The sequence below is a fragment of the Saccopteryx leptura genome, chromosome 2 (genome assembly GCF_036850995.1).
Source record: "Saccopteryx leptura isolate mSacLep1 chromosome 2, mSacLep1_pri_phased_curated, whole genome shotgun sequence".
Lineage (NCBI taxonomy): Eukaryota > Metazoa > Chordata > Mammalia > Chiroptera > Emballonuridae > Saccopteryx > Saccopteryx leptura.
This window is the reverse complement of record NC_089504.1, coordinates 49,021,354-49,038,538: the sequence shown is the minus strand read 5'-3', so window position 1 is coordinate 49,038,538 and position 17,185 is coordinate 49,021,354. Positions and strand designations below refer to the sequence as shown.

The 17,185-nt window shown below is 39.2% G+C and overlaps 1 non-coding gene across 1 annotated transcript; it reads left to right on the top strand.

Moving 5' to 3' along the window:
• The first annotated feature begins 16,723 nt into the window (after window positions 1–16,723).
• On the top strand, window positions 16,724–16,799 carry TRNAN-GUU (transfer RNA asparagine (anticodon GUU)). Its single transcript has one exon. It is a non-coding gene; the product is annotated as a tRNA-Asn (tRNA).
• Window positions 16,800–17,185: the final 386 nt, after the last annotated feature.

The window sequence follows — 17,185 nt, the reverse complement described above, 5'->3', positions numbered from 1 at the left end:
AAACAAAAAGAGGTTTAAACTAACAAAGCAGCAAAAGCGATTTTAAAAAATAAAACAAAAAGAATTGTAATTAACTATTGTACCAAAAGAACTTCAAGTTAGAAATATATGCCTTTAGAAAAATAATTCATACGAAAGTGTTACATATGAACATTCATAAGGTTTGACAAAATTAGAAAAGAGAAAAATGCATGGCTTTACATGTTTACATTATGAAAATCAACAGTGATAGAAGTGATTAAAACACTTAATTGAAGAAGTTGTTAAAAAAAAAAAAAAAAAAACCCTAGCTAATTTACCTAAAAAAGAATATGGTAAAAGTAGAAATTATTTAATTAGAATACAAAATTGAACCAACAGATTGATATTTTTTAAAAAAACCCTGAAAATAAAACAGTATCTAGAAAACCTGAAATAGATATGATACATAGAGAGAAAATAATTTTAAATATAATATATTTTCATCATTCACCTCTCTGAACACACATAAGTTATCACATCCGGTTAGTAATGCAGCTGCTACTTTAACTGCTAGAAACAGTCTTCAGTATTATTGCCCAATTTCAAAAAAAGAAAAATTGTTAAAGAGAGTAATTAAAATTTTCTCAAAAATTTCAAATCAGTTTCTATAGGAAACTAAGAACAGAAAACTAAGGTTTAATCTTAATGAGTAAATTGCCTAAGAAGTCGCAGTTGAAAAATGGTAGAGATAGGATTCAGATTTAGGTTTGCTTAATCCTCACACTTACATTTTAGTTTCCTGTGAACTCACATAGAACACTTGTCACATAGCTCTATGTCTCACATTTAGTTAGCACAAAGGCATATATAGCAGTATCAGCCTACATGGTTATACGTGATTTTCTCTAGCAGTACTCTGAGTGAGTACAGGTACCAGAGATACTATAGCAGAGAAATCAATCAGTTGGGTTGATGGTAGTTAAAGCAGAGGCCTTGTTGAGGGTGAGCCTGCTATAAAGAAGTAATGATATAAAGAAAATAAAAGGACAGAAGTATGATTTTTAGGGTGTAAAGTAGACTTTTGAGACTTCAAAGGTAACTATCTTGGAATAGCAGGATTAAAATGTGATAAAGGAAGTACATTGGTTCAATTGGAAAATGGCTGCAGAAAGCAACAGCACAGGCGTATGTGAGGAATTTGGAAGGTAGAGTACTTTTTCATCAGAGAGCATGAAGAAAAATGACATAAAGAGAAGTTCCTGCCTGACCAGGCGGTGGCGCAGTAGATAGAGCTTGGGACTGGAATGCGGAGGACCCAGGTTCAAGACCCCGACGTCACCAGCTTGAGCACGGGCTCATCTGGTTTGAGCAAAGCTCACCAGCTTGGACCCAAAATTGCTGGCTTGAGCAAGGGGTTACTCAGTCTGCTGTAGCCCCACTGTCAAGGCACATATGAGAAAGCAATCAATGAACAACTAAAGTGCCACAACAAAAAACTGATAATTGATGCTTCTTATTGCTCTGCATTCCTGTCTGTCTGTCCCTATCTATCCCTCTCTCTGACTCTCGCTCTGTCTCTGTTAAAAAAAAAAAAAATTAAAAAAAAAAGAAGTTCCATTTATGATATGACCAAAAAGTAGGCTTTTGGGAAATCACAAGGTATAGGCCCAGACTTTACATAAGAAATCTAAAAAGGAGGATGTAGTTGTAACTTGCAATAATAACTAGAACAAAAAGAGGGGTTCATGGGGACTAGGTCTGAGTTCATTATAAAAGAAATACCATTCAAGAACGGTTCCTTGAATTAATGACAAAATACTAACAAGGGGAAGCTAGTTCAGAGATTGGGGCTGTTGGGAGGTCCTAAGTGGGAACCAGTAGAAAGTCTTGTCCTCATTTAAGTTGCTTCAGTAAAATTCCATCAAGGGACCTCTAAGGAAACCATTTAAGTGCTGCAAGAGAGAAGGAATCAGCATTGTACCCTTCCCAAGCCCAGATGGGACCAACCCAGATTATTACTACTTTGATCAAGTTTATTTTGCCTGCTCTTTTTCTCTCTTCCTTTTCTACTCCAGCCATAAAGGGGCCAAAGCAGAAGCTGAGGAGTGGAAGAAGGGGTGGAAAGAGGTTCTAGCCTAGGGCATTTGGAAGCAAGGGAAAGAAAAGACCTTTAAATGAGATAAGAGTCCAGAGCTCTAATATTATGCTGGATGGAAATTGTTAATTATAGAAATAAGATAGATCTTAGGGGTAAAAAGACTTTTAAAATTGGCTTTTGGCCTAAGTTTTTATTCAAGGAATGGGGAGGAATAAATTCATAGAGCAGATTGAAAAGGCAAAAAAAGAAACAATGAAATTGGTTTTGACTTTCATGCAACTAACTCCAACTCATTAAAAAAAAATTTTGTAGTCTCTGAATACCTATTCTGTGCTGACAGGGATTTCAGAGATAAACAAAACAAACAAGGTCACTGAACACATGGTAATTACATTGTAATGAGGGACTTAGATGATAGAGAAATAATGAAGATATCAGATAGCATAGATTTTATGGATAGAATGAAATTAGAGGGATGCGATACAAAATTTATTAGGGGACTCCTTTAGGGGGGGTAGTCAGGTGAGGCCCCTCTAAAGAGATATTCAAGCTGACATCAGAGTGACAACAGGCATAAAGAGATGTAAGTTGGACACAAGCTTGTTACAAGCCAGGATTAGAAAGGCAAGGGTGCACTAGACCACACGGACCAGAGAGGCAGTGGGTTGGAATAAGATAGGAGAGATTGGGAGGGGCAAAAACAAATGAACAAACAAACAACAAAAAAGAGAGCTTTGTAAGGCAGAAATAAGAACTTAGATTTTATCCTAAGGGTGATAGAAATACATGGCAGGGTTGGGAATAGTGAATGAAGTGATCTGGTTAATGTTTTGCAAAGATCCCTCTGGATGCTATATGGAGAGTATGTGCTAGAGCTGGCCTCATAGGCTCTAAGAGTCTATTGTTAAATCACTAGGAATTTTTCTTTTTGTTTGTTTTTTAGGTTAAAAAAAGAGGAGATAGTGAGACAGACTCCTGCATGCTCCCCAACTAGGATCCACCTGGCAACCCCATCTGGGACCAATGCTCGAGTACTAAGCTAATTTTAGTGCCAGAGTCTGACAGGCTCAGACCAACAGAGCTATCCTCAGCCCCTGTGGCCACACTTGAACAAGTCAAGTCACTGGCTGCAGGAGGGGAAGAGGGAGAAAAGGGGAAAGCAGTGGGGGGAGAAGCAGATGGTCACTTCCCCTGTGTGCCCTGACCAGGAATCAAACTTAAGATGTACATATGCCAGGCCAATGCTCTATCCACCAAGCTACCAGACATAGGCAAAGTTCTAGGGCTTTTGTAAGCTCTTTTTCACATAAACATTTTTTTTTAGCATGGTCATTTTTAAAGTTGGCCTTGGTGAGAATATTTATACCATGGAAATTGGCAAATGCTACTAGTCAAAGTTCTTCTTCTTTTATACAGTTGTCCATACACTTAAAAACAGGTGATTGGCAAGCAAAAGAATCTTTGAGACCAGTCAGGAAGCTTTTGCAGTTTTCTAGGAAAAAGATGATAGTGGCTTGAGCCAGGAAGTTTGCCATGGAAATATGTTGATTCGCACTGATTGAGCCATGTTTCTAAGATAGTGACACCAGGAGAGGTGAATGATCAGGTGTAGGGCAGAAGGATAGCCGTCAGGGATGACTTAACATTTAAACAATGATAGACGGAATGATACGTATCAAGAAGGGGAAGAGTGAGTGAAGAGCAGGCGTTTTGGTTGTGATGGTGGTAAGGAGATGCATGGAGCAAGGGTTTATATTTGGTTTGTGAATTTCATTAAATACACAAGTAGATAATTATAATAAAGGTAAAGTAGTGGTTAATTTTGAAGGAAATGAGGAAGATACAATTACAAAGGGAAACACAGAGATTTCTAGGGTGCTAGCAAAGCTTGGTGTGACCTGTACAGGTATAACTTGGAAATGTAGGTTTGGTTTGAGACCACTGCAATAAAGTGAACATTATAATAAAGTGAGTCACATAAATTTTTTGGTTTCCCAGAACATAAAAATTTATGTTTACACTAGATTGTAGTCTATTAATTGTGTAATAGCATTATGAATTAAAAACTATATATATATTAATTTAAAATATATTTTATAGCCCCTGGCTGATGGCTCAGTACACAAAGAAGCAACCAATCTGCTTCCCTCCACTTCCCCCTTCTCTCTCTCTTCCCCTCCTGCAGCCAGTGCCTAGTTTGGAGCATGGTCCCGGATACTGAGGATAGCTCAGTTGGAGCATGACAACCTCAGGTGCTAAAAATAGCTTGGTACTTAAGCATTGACCCCAGATGAGGTTGCTGGGTGGATCCCATTCATGCACATGCAGAAGTCTGCCTCACTGTCTCTCCTCCTGTCACCTAAAAATAAATAAAGAAGGAAAGAAAGAAAGAAAGAAAGAAAGAAAGAAAGAAAGAAAGAAAGAAAGAAAGAAAGAAAATATCTATTTCACAGTTATGCAATGCTAGCTATTATCTGAATCATTAGGAAGACATAATCTCTTTACTGGTAGAGGATCTTGTCTTAACATTAATGGCTGCTGACTGATTGGTGTCGTGGTTGCTGAAAGTTGCTACTATGTGGTATTAGCATAGAAATAGACACCTATACCAATGGAGAACTCAGATAGACAGCCAACTAATATCTGACAAGCAAGTCAAGAAAACCTAATAAGAAAAGACAAATTCTTTAATAAATAGTGTTGGGAAAATTGGATAGTCACATGCAAAAGAATAAAATTAGACTTCTATCTCACACCACTCAAAAAATTAACTCAAAGTGATTTAAAGACTAAAGTGATATAAGACCTGAAACCATAAAACTCCTAAAAGAAGACACAGGAGGAAAGCTCTTTGACACTAATCTTGGCAATATATATTTTTTTAGATATGACACCAAAAGCACAGTAATAAAATAATAAAATAAATATCTGAGACTATATCATACTATAAATCTCATGCACTAGTAAAGAAACAATCAACAAAATAAAAAGGCAGCCTACTAAATGGAAGAAAATATTTGCAAATCATATCTGATAAAGACTTAATATCCAAAATAGATAAGGAACTCAGACAACATAATAGCAAAAAATATGCAATTCAATTTAGAAGAAGGGCAGAGGACCTAAATAGACATTTCTCCAAAGAAGAAATACAGACAACCAATAGGCACATAAAAAGATGTACAACATCACTAATCATCAGGAAAATGGAAATCCAAAACCCAGTGATCTATCACTTCACACCTGTTGGCATGGCTTCATCACAAAAACGAGATAGCAAGCACATTGCTGGTGGGAATGTTAGCTGATACAGTCACTATGGAAAAGAGTATAGAGGTTCCTCCAAAAATTGAACATGAAACTACCATGTGATACAGCAATCCCTTTTGTGGGTACTTATCCAAAGGAACTTAAATCAGGAACTGGAAGAGATAGTCACACTTTCATGTTCATTGTATCATTACTCACAGTAGCCAGGCTGTGCAAATAATAGAAGAATTTATCTATGAATGAATGTATAAAGAAAATGTGATATATATATAATTGAGGTCAAAGTTACTTGCCTAACAGTAATTTCTCAATGTTTAAAAGAAGTTGAAGTCACTCTTCCACTTAGTTTCACCAAGTTACAGTAGCTCCACTATCACTTTAACTATAACTATGTCGAATGACATAACTATTGTATCACTTCCCAGTGCACAGAAATCCTTTATTTTTCTAGTCCCAACACTTGTTCCATTTTCTTCTCCAGAACTTAGGACATTTTCTTATTCAAATGGACAAGAAGATGAGATACTGAATTCATTTATTGTCATTGTGAAGCTGGAAGTCATTTATTTCTTTTTTGTTTTTGATAATCATGGTAATATTGCTTTTGTGATTCATTATTTTAAAAAAGAAACCTTTTAAAAAGCATTCTTGACAAATTCTTGACTTGACTTCTAAATGCTGCATTGTCGCCATGCAGATTTCACTCTCTCCATCTTTTTGTTGCTTTGCAAATTGCCAATCTAGTGCACAGCAGCTTTCACCAGTCACAGAAACTGGGTGACTGCAGCACGAACGGAGATGTGTGTACAACCATCTTCTACTAAATTGTGCCTACCGCCCAGTTCATCAATTTCACCAATGACTCCAGCATCCTGGGAAAATGAAGTGCTTTGTAATGCACTGATCATACTTAAAAGAATATGTCTTCATCTTCTGCTCTTCTAATCAAACAGAAAATCTGTTGTCACTCACAGATCACTCATAATAATGCAGGAGGTAGGAGAGGACCATGCAGACAAGGCCTTGGCAATGAGGTTTGACAGGTTTCCTGGGGAGGATACCAGGAGAAGAATTTCCATGGAGAGACTATGCCAAGCTATCCCCTCCACCTCATGAGCCCATGGGGGGAAAAAATCTTAATTAATAAAAGTTGGAGCATTTGAACATACTTTGAATTTGGTCTATAAGGCTTTATTTTTGTCACTACAAATGTATTACCAGATCAGCTTCTCAGCCCCACCCTGTGTCTCTGGGCAAGGCAATGGCACTTGTTTCTTTTGGTTTTGATTAGTGTTTTGATCTGGGTTGATTTTCAGAAAATTCTAAGAGGAGTATTTTTGTTCTTTTAATACATGAATTGCCCCCCCTCCCACCACCAAATTCATATATTGGACCTCATAAGCCCCAATGTGACTGTATTTGGAGGTAGGGCCTGGAAGGAGATGATAAAGGCTAAATGAGATCATAAAAGTGGCACCCTATTCTGTTAGTTTGGGTGCCCTTATAAGAAAAAAAAAGAGGCCTTGGCCGGTTGGCTCAGTGGTAGAGCGTCGGCCTGGCGTGCAGAAGTCCCGGGTTCGATTCCCGGCCAGGGCACACAGGAGAAGTGCCCATCTGCTTCTCCACCCCTCCCCCTCTCCTTCCTCTCTGTCTCTCTCTTCCCCTCCCGCAGCCAAGGCTCCATTGGAGCAAAGATGGCCCGGGCGCTGGGGATGGCTCCTTGGCCTCTGCCCCAGGCACTGGAGTGGTTCTGGTCCCGATAGAGCGACGCCCCGGAGGGGCAGAGCTTTGCCCCTAGTGGGCATGCCGGGTGGATCCCAGTCGGGCGCATGTGGGAGTCTGTCTGACTGTCTTTCCTCATTTCCAGCTTCAGAAAAATACAAAAAAAAAAAAAAAAAGAAACACCACCATTCTCTTTCTGTGTCATGTGAGGACATATCTGCAAAACAGAAGGAGGTCCTCACAAAAACCAAACATGCTGGCATCCTGATCTCTGACTTCCAGTTCCAGAACTGGAAGAAAATAAACATCTGTTGTTGAAGCCATCCAGTCGATGATGCTTTGGATGATACTTTGTGACGGCAGCCTAAGCTGACTAAGACAATGCAACATGCGGAAAGCCAAGACCCTCTGTGACCTCTGTCCTCACTCCTCTGGCAGAATGGATGACAATTTGTAGTGATAAAGTTTTCTAGGGAAAGAACAGAACATATTTCAGATGCCTTGTTACATGTTTTAATATTTCCCTAAACTTGCCCTGATAAAAGAAAATACAGATATGTGGTAAAGGATGCAACTTCACTTTTCAAATTTCTCCACTGATTCTGTACTATTTCTTCATAGGGTTGCCAAACAGGTCCAATCAAGATACTACATTAGAGAATGGCTCATTAACTATCTATCTATCTATCTATCTATCTATCTATCTATCTATCTATCTATCTATCTATCTATTTATCTATCTATCATCATCTATCTATCTATCATCATCTATCTATCTATCTATCATCTATCTCTATCATCTATCTAGTTATATTTTCCTATCATATCTAATTATATTTCCCATTATATTTGTATCCAATATTGCTATATATTTGCAACATACCAGTTTTTCAGTGATGTCTAATATTATTATAGTCTCGTTACCCTTGTTATCCTCATTGTATTTTTAATTCCTTGTTTTATGTCTATATTCTCAGCTATACTACAAGCCCTATGATATGATTTGTTTCAATTTCACTTACGAATTTATCACCAGTGACTACCATGGTACTTGCCAAAGAATAAGCAAGTGCCCAATGAATATGTACTGAATGAATGTAATTGAATAAATAAATTTCTATTTTGTCATGACCTTATTTGTTTTGGGGCTCAAACCCAAAACTCTGACATTCTAATTAAACTGACAGCTCTGTACCCCCTGGCAAGATTAAAGGAGATCAGACCTAAAGATGTTTGGATGCATGTGCTCAGTTTGGACAGGCGGGGTTGTTTATCAGAATATAACCATCCATATCTATATTTCTCTGATTTTTTATACCCCCCCACACTTTAATCCAACCCACACAAAAAGGTTGTAAAATCCTTTCCCCTCCCCTCCAGTAAAAATCTCCATGGTTTCAGAAATGAAAAGCATTATTGTGACTTGGGGATTTACAGTTTTTCTAAGCTGTCTCTTCCCTGTCTCTGTTTCATTAGCATGGGTGCTCACTGTGTTAGAGAAACAAAGGTAACAGTATTCTCAGAAATCTGCTCGCCCTGGCATTTGTTTTTCCAGGATGCACTGAGGAGAGGGGGCCACAGTGAGGCAGCTTATTTTGTTGATAAGTAGTCTAATGGTGGAAATTTCATATGTTGTACCTTTTATACCTTTTATAGGGCATATGTACATGTGTGTAAGAGAGAAAGAGAGAATGACAATTTGCTGTATGAAAGTTCATACTTGTAAGTGGCACAGTTTTGTTCCTTATATTCCTGCTGCCTCTGGCCTTTCAATCTGTGCTTTGGAACCAGTCTTTTGCTTGGATGACAATTCAGGTGACTCCTGTATATATATTTTTGGTGACTTGTAGAAATGAAAACATCTTCTGGTTATCATTAGTCATAAAATTCTCATTTCAGCAGCCAGTTAAATATCTATTCTCAAGCAACAGTCAAAATTCTGAAATTGATGTTGTTTCAATCCCCCCAACTTCTTGGCTGCCCCAAGAGCTGAAATCCTATAGAAGAGAGGAGGGGACTGGTCTGCCTTTTCCTTTCTTTCTCCCACTTACAGTTCTCCTTTCCCTCATGAAAGCTGATACCTTTGGATTTGGATCAGGTGGAAGGAGAACTGTGAAGGTGTAGGAAAGTTCTTACCTAACAGGTACCATCATGGTTTAGTATTGGTTCTTTGAGTTTTGTGAGTATGGAAGCTAATTGTTTTTTCTTTTTAATTTCTTTTTCCTTTTTTTTGGTGACAGAGACACAGAGAGAAACACAGAGAGGGACAGATAGGGATAGACAGGAAGGGAGAGAGATGAGAAGCATTAATTCTTCATTGCAGCTTCTTAGTTGTTCATTGATTGCTTTCTTATATGTGCTTTGACCAGGGCGCTATAGCAGAGTGAGTGACCCCTTGCTTAAGCCAGTGACCTTGCACTCAAGCCAGCAACCTTGGGCTTCAAGCCAGAGACCTTTGGGCTTAAGCCAGTGACCATGGGGTCATGTCTGTGATCCCACACTCAAGCCAGCGAACCTGCGCTCAAGCTGGTGAGCCCGTGCTCAAGTAGTGAGTCCGCGCTCAAGCCAGTAACATTGGGCTTCAAGCCAGCAACCCCACGCTCAAGCTGGTAAGCCCATGCTCAAGCCAATGAACCTGTGTGCTCAAGGTGGCAACCTTGGGGTTGTGAACCTGGGTCATCTGCATTCCAGTCAGACGCACTATCTACTGTGTCACTGCCTGATCAGGCCTAATTTTTTTTTCTTCTTAAACTGGACTTTTACTTGGAGATTTTACCATTACTAATATTTTTATACTTGTACTTCCCTCAATACAGATGATGTTTTCTCTGGCCATTCACAACTCTCTAGATATCTGATGATCTGACCAATTCAGATCTTCTTCTGAAGTCCCACCTCCTCAATATGTGACTCTCCTGTACAAATTTCTTTTATGATCTCAAGCTGACTTTCTCTTCTGCAAGCTCCACATCTGATGTATGAGAGAAACCTCTTTCTGCTAAGGCTGCTGCTAGCTTGTATGACCCCTTTCTGTGAATTAGGAAATGGTTACTCCTGAAAAATACATCCTTGCAGAGCACATGGGTTGGCCAGTCACCAGTGACTTTGTGCAAACAAACCTACACGCTTATAAATGGGAAGAGGCAGCCCCACCCTTGTGGATCAGAGGGTGTATTTCAGTCTCTCTTGGCCACCTCCCCAAGCACCTTTATGCAGCACACACACTGCACACACAGCCTTCTACACGGAAGGTAAGGTATAGGCCAGTGCAACTCCTCCCCTTGTCCCATTGTCAAAGTCAGAGAGGCTAGCTAGCCACAGTCACCCACCTTTGGGCTTTTGCTGGTGTGGGTCTGGAAGTACTCTCTATTTTCCATACTCCAGAGACACAGTTTCTCCAAGTGCTTCTACCTCCTCACTCTGCTTCCTCTGAAAGGTGGGGCTCTTCGCCTCCTGTTAGGTTGGACTAAGACCACTGCTCTCCAACAACTCTTCCTCTCTCACTCTCTCTTTCAAAAAAAAAAATACACTCTTAGACCCTATACTATTAACACTTTTAAATTTTTTTAAATTTTGCTTTTTTTGTTTTGTTTTGTTTTTGTATTTTTCTGAAGCTGGAAACGGGAAGAGACAGTCAGACAGACTCCTGCATGCGCCCGACCGGGGATCCACCCGGCACGCCCACCAGGGGGCGACGCTCTGCCCACCAGGGGGCGATGCTCTGCCCCTCCGGGGCATCGCTCTGTTGCGACCAGAGCCACTCTAGCGCCTGGGGCAGAGGCCAAGGAGCCATCCCCAGCGCCCTGGCCATCTTTGCTCCAATGGAGCCTTGGCTGCGGGAGGGGAAGAGAGAGACAGAGAGGAAGGAGAGGGGGAGGGGTGGAGAAGCAGATGGGCGCTTCTCCTGTGTGCCCTGGCCGGGAATCGAACCCGGGACTTCTGCACACCAGGCCGACGCTCTACCACTGAGCCAACCGGCCAGGGCCTATTAACACTTTTATATCCTCAAGGTAGTGCTAGGCTTATCAAATTGTATTGGACCACTTCCTTTTCAAGTCAAGCTCAGAATGTCAGGCACCTCACTTTGGAATGTAGAAATAGTTGTTGCTTAGTGGTTTGTTCCCAGTCTCTTGTGATCGCAATCAAAAGGGAGATAAAACAGCTCCATTGTTATATCTTTTCCCATTCGTAAAAAATACCCATATTCACGCTGCTTCTGAAAAATGGCAGAATTCTATCTCTCATTTACTTGAAACCAGTTCAGATATTTGAAGACAGCCATTATGTGGTACATAGCACCTAGTCTCCTGCCTGTTCCTCAAAAATGACATTGGCTTTCGGGCTTTCCCCTTCCTGATTCCCTCTCCTGGTCATATTCTAATTTGCTGTGGTCCTTAAATATTGACCTATAATTGAACATAATACTCCAGATGTAGCTTGATAAGAATATAGAAAGACGATTACTTCCCATAAACTGGGAATTACACTTTTATTAATACAGTCTCAGACCCTTGCCTTTTTAGCAGCCACATCACACTGAATTACAGAGTTGACTGTAATTCAGAATAATATCCAATTTAAAGCAAGTGCTATTCCCCTGCCAGCTGAACAGGGTTTCCCATTTTAATGGAGCATTTAAGTGAAAATGAGGTTAAGATGTGACCAGTGGTGGCATTAGACCACCAAAGCCCGTTATGCTCCTAAATTGGTTGACTAATAAGTGTCACAAATCAGCTCAAGTGAAACTGGAAGTGTCAACTACCCTGCCTACTTGTCAACAGGAGGAGAAATTGGGGTGGTGGTGGTAATAAACAAGTCATTTTTCAGAATTACTCCTACATATTCTGTCTGAAGGAATTAGGCTTAGTTATTATACAACTTGCTCTCTTCAGATTTTAATGTGATATTTAAAATTCAACTCAATTTACTTTTTAAAATCAACATGTCTCTGATTTTAAAATACTTGTTCATTATAGAAATTTGGAAAACATGGCAAAGTTTAAAGAAAAAGAAATTAACCTATATCAGCAGAGATAACTACTGTTAAGGTTTGTTTAGTATTAATGCTTTCTTGTTTGAAATTGTTTAAGCAGAACGGAACAGTGGCTTGAATGAACACGGCTTTATAGTCGTCACCTTTAATTGCCAAAGATAAATGTCACTGAGTTTCTTCATACAGAAAATACTTCCCTGAACAATGCTCCTGGTGGACATGACTAAAAAGTCATTATGCAAGAGTTAGAGAAATCTGATCTATATTGTGCCTGTATCTGTTAGGTTAAAACCATAAGACACTGCAATATTTGTAAGTAAAAAGTGGTTGAATTATTGGCAATATCATATGGTCCAATATAGTAAATTTATGGCAGTCTTGCAGAGTTTCTTGAATTCTGTGACTGTTTTATATTTGGGAGAAGTCGTTATTTTGGGCAGGAGAATGGCAGAAACTGGAAACAAACAGGCTGCCCACACCTATGTTTTTCAATGAGCAAAATGCGAAGACTGAAAAGGTCAAAACTCTTGCGTAAATGTTGATATGCAAAGCAAAAGTATATCTTAATATACTTTTAATGTGTTTGGTAATTGTGTTCTTAGGTGGTATGTTGGTGCTTGTTTTACATTCTATTTCTAATATAGATAATGCTGACCAGGAAATGTAGATTAATGTTAATGTCCTTAAGAAGGTTCAAATAATGTAGGGGTTTCTTTAGTTCCACTCTTTTCATTTTCAGGAAATGTCCATGTAAACACATTTTCAAATTTCTTGGTCCAAATAAAATATCTTAAGAGGAGCGTAAATTTAATTGCGGGTACATCTTCTGTGTGGACAGCACTTGAGTGAAATAGAAATACATTTGTCGTGATTATTGCTTAGTGATCAACTTTCAATTGAATTAGATTTCATTTTTCATTTTCCTTGCCTTTCAAGGTAGAATTAAAGCCTGATGTCAAATCTCACTCGCGCTCTCATCAATAACTTCCACTTAACTACTTTTAAGTAGATAGTCAGCTTTTGGACTCAGACAAGGAGGCTACAGTTTACAACTTACTGTTTAGATGACCCTTAAAAACTACCTCTGGTCATTAATTCAAACCAGTGTCCAACTCTATGTTTAAGGGTAAAGAAATAGACCTTTCATGCCCTCATAGAAATGTTTCATCTAGGTAATGTAAATCATTTAGATTGAAAACATAAAATAAAGAGCAGATTTTCTCTCTGCACATGAGTGAAGTCAGCTGTCTAACAGAAAAGTCAGTCATTTTCCTTATATTATGCTGCAGGCAGAAAGACTAGCAATGCTGGGGTTGAGCTGAGAGAGCTGCTTGCTAGGCTGGGTTTAGAAATGAAGAGGTCAGAAGCAGCACCAAATAGCTGAGGGATTGCCAAGAAGCAGGTTACATAGAAAATAAATGGCATGTGAGCTATTATAGTAAATGTTGTTTCATTATTTACAATAAAAATATCCTCCCATTTATTACCTCCATTAATCACCTCAACAACTCTGAGTGATATGAAACCTGCTTTATACAACAGAAACTGAAGCTGGGAGAAACTGAGTGGTGCACTGGGCGCTGCACAGGGGAGCCAAAACTTGAATTCAAAATTCTGAATCTGTGATATGGGCTCTTTTCACTATTCTAAGCCTCTGAAATGGCCTGAGTCTTCTCCATTCTCATAGAAAGCCAGGAAAGGCAATATATCCAAGACCAGTGGGGTGGAGAGGTTTATCTTCCTTCAGAGTATAGGATATCACCAAGTTTATGATCTTTTACAAATGAGGGCGGAACCAAGATTAATATCACACAAATCAGCAGGAAAGTCATCATGGTACTTGAGAAGTAAATGTAAACTTATTATCAGTGGTAATAAAGTTTAGTTACAGTGATTATACTTTTCTTAATTTCATTTTTTGAAAATCATAAAATAAATATATGTGCATCTTTTCTTTTTCTCTCTGTCTTTTCTTTCTTCTTTCTTTCTCTCTTTCTTTCTTTTTTCTCCCTTTCATGTGGCCCCCTGAGGCCATTTATCCGGCCCCCGCTGCACTTCTGGAAGGGCACCTCTTTCATTGGTGGTCAGTGAGAGGAGCATAGTTCTCATTGAAATATTGGTCAGTTTGTTGATTTAAATTTACTTGTTCTTTATTTTAAATATTGTATTTGTTCCTCTTTTGTTTTTTTACTTTAAAATAAGATATGTGCAGTGTGCATAGGAATTTGTTCATAGTTTTTTTTATAGTCCGGCCCTCCAATAGTCTGAGGGACAGTGAACTGGCCCCCTGTGTAAAACGTTTGGGGACCCCTGTTTTAATTGTAGAATAGGAATTCTAGGAGAGTTCAGTGAAGAGCTGCATTTTATCAGCACTTATATTATCTAGTCTATGTATAGTTCTGCAAGGATCACAGCAAATGAGAGAAACATGATATGCGCGAGTTAAGAAGTCATTGACTTTGGTCTATAGAGGAAATAGAATTTAACTTTAAACATAAATATTGGGGGGATTTGGTGAGAATAAAAGTGGCAGAGCAGCAACACAGTCCCATGTGCGTGTTTGTTGTTGATTGAAGGCTGCCTGTATGATTGAGTGAATAAGTGGGAGGCTTTTTAAAAGGAATCCATATGCAGGAATAGTGTTAAGAAGTTCATGAGTTAAGTAGAGGTGGCTCATATGAGTAGAAAGTCTGTAATTCAGAGAGTTTGGATAATTACAACTTTAAATAATCTTATTCAGATTTAATGTCTTCTTAGTCAAAAATATTACCAGATTATTTATTTTTAAGGAGACAGAAAAACCTTTTTAAAATATATGTCATGACTTGGGGCTTAGAACTGAGGGTCATACTTAATCAGTGTATGTTTTAATAACTAACTGATGGGATTAAGGTGCTTGGATTCTGTACATTTCCTTCCAAACAACATACAGTGCACACAGGTAAACTTTCTAAGAACATATTCTACTCTAAATATCAAATACAGTACTCACAGAAATTAGGAGATATATATATTATCGCCTCATATTTATTTTGAAATATTTTCCTAATTTTTGTGAGCACTGTTTTTGAAATAAAAGGATTTATGGGTGATTTTATGTTTTCTATTTTAGCATGGCCTATCTTTTTTTTTTGTATTTGCTTATTGTTTCCTCTTTTTATAACAGATCAATAAATTTTAACTTTAGTAATAAAGAATTTTATAAAAATTAATCTTCAATCCTGATTTATTTAGAGTGGTTTGCGTCAGCGACTGAGAGATAATTCACAAGATCTGTCTGCCATTTGTCTGCCGAGGGGTCTCAAAGGCTGGCCAGAAAAACAGTTGTATCTAATTCTACTCTTGAACTCATCCCCAGAGAGCTCTCATTCAGCTGGTCTGTGAAATGACTTGGGTGGCTAGCATTTAGGAACAGGAGCTTAGAAGATGGACAGAGAGGAAAAGAGAGCGGAGAGAGGCAATAGCAGAGAGGTAGAAAGAATAAGAGCAAGAGAGAATTTTAACTTGGTCTGGTGGAAACAAATTTCTGCTGTGCACGTTAGGGGTGGGTGTTTCCTATCAAAATGAAATAATAATGATGGGTTAGCAAAAGGTCCCAGTTTATTAAAGGAAACATGGTAATTTTCTCAATTGAGGTAGAAGCTCACAGGAAGAATTTCTATAAACAATCTCAATGTGTGGCTTAACAGCTGTCTTTTGCAGCCACTAACATTGTTAATATGGTGAGAAAAGATGGAGAGCAATGTTGTAGAATCTTCATTTGTCTTTTAACACACACACACACACACACACACACACACACACACACACACCAGCCAAATGTTTTCATGATTAACTCTTTACATCTTCATTTGCTACAGATTTTTAAAAACTAGTAATAAAATGAGCCAGCATGAACCATAAGCTCTGACTGGCTTGTATCTCCTGCCCATTCTCAGATTTTTTTGTTTACCCCCCCTCCCACTCCAACACTGGTCAGGCACCATTACTGCACTGAGTGTCCATAGCACTCTCTGGAAAAAGAAATTAATTCTGAATTACTGGTCGCATAACTGCCAGTTCTTCACATTATCTGTCAGGAAAATAAGCAGACAATAGCTAGCTAAGTGGATTCCTGTTAGCTGCCATTCAAAGGAGAAGGGACAGGTGTTCGATGGGGCTTCTTTTTTTCCTCAGCTGCTCTGTAACAATACATACAGGAGGAGTTTAATTGCCTGCACCTACCAGCACCCTTTTCATTTCTTGGTTTTATTGGTTTTAATGAAAATATTAAGTGCACTCTAGGAATAGTGGCTAAGGGACATTTTGATTGAAATATACAGGGAAAATGTATAATGGAAGCTGGCACTATTACAGTGTTAATAGAAACTGAAAGAAGAGGCATCCAGAACACTGTTTTTGCTATTGTTATGCATATAGCCAGTCCTGAGAAGGTCTCTGGGGACTGAAAAAAATGTTTGTTGTTTAAAGAAAAAAAGCCTTTCACCTTAGCTACCTGACTTTTTTGTTTTTGCTGTTCCCTAGAAGGATAAAGTGGACAGGCTTGGGCATATATTCTTTGATTCAGTGCCTGTTAGGTAGCATCCTTGGAAATATGCTTTGTACCCCCTTCACTAGAATCACAACTTATTAGAATTTCTGGGGAGAACTTGGATCCAATGACAAGAATATGGGATGAGGCCCTGGCCAGTTGGCTCAGTGGTAGAGCGTCGGCCTGTTGTGTGGGAGTCCCGGGTTTGATTCCCGGCCAGGGCACACAGGAGAGGCGCCCATCTGCTTCTCCAGCCCTCTCACTCTCCTTCCTCTCTGTCTCTCTCTTCCCCTCCCGCAGCCAAGGCTCCATTGGAGCAAAGTTTGCCCGGGCGCTGAGGATGGCTCTGTGGCCCCTGCCTCAGGCGCTAGAATGGCTCTGATTGTGGCAGAGCGACACCCCAGATGGCAGAGCATCGCCCCCTGGTGGGCATGCCAGGTGGATCCCGGTTGGGCGCATGCGGGAGTCTGACTGCCTCCCCGTTTCCAACTTCAGAAAAATACCAAAAAAAAAAAAAAAAGAATATGGGATGAGAACAATGACTCATTGCAAGTGACCAGGTGGAACGGGGCTGGTGACCTCTCTCACCAGCCAGCAAAGGCTTGTGTTT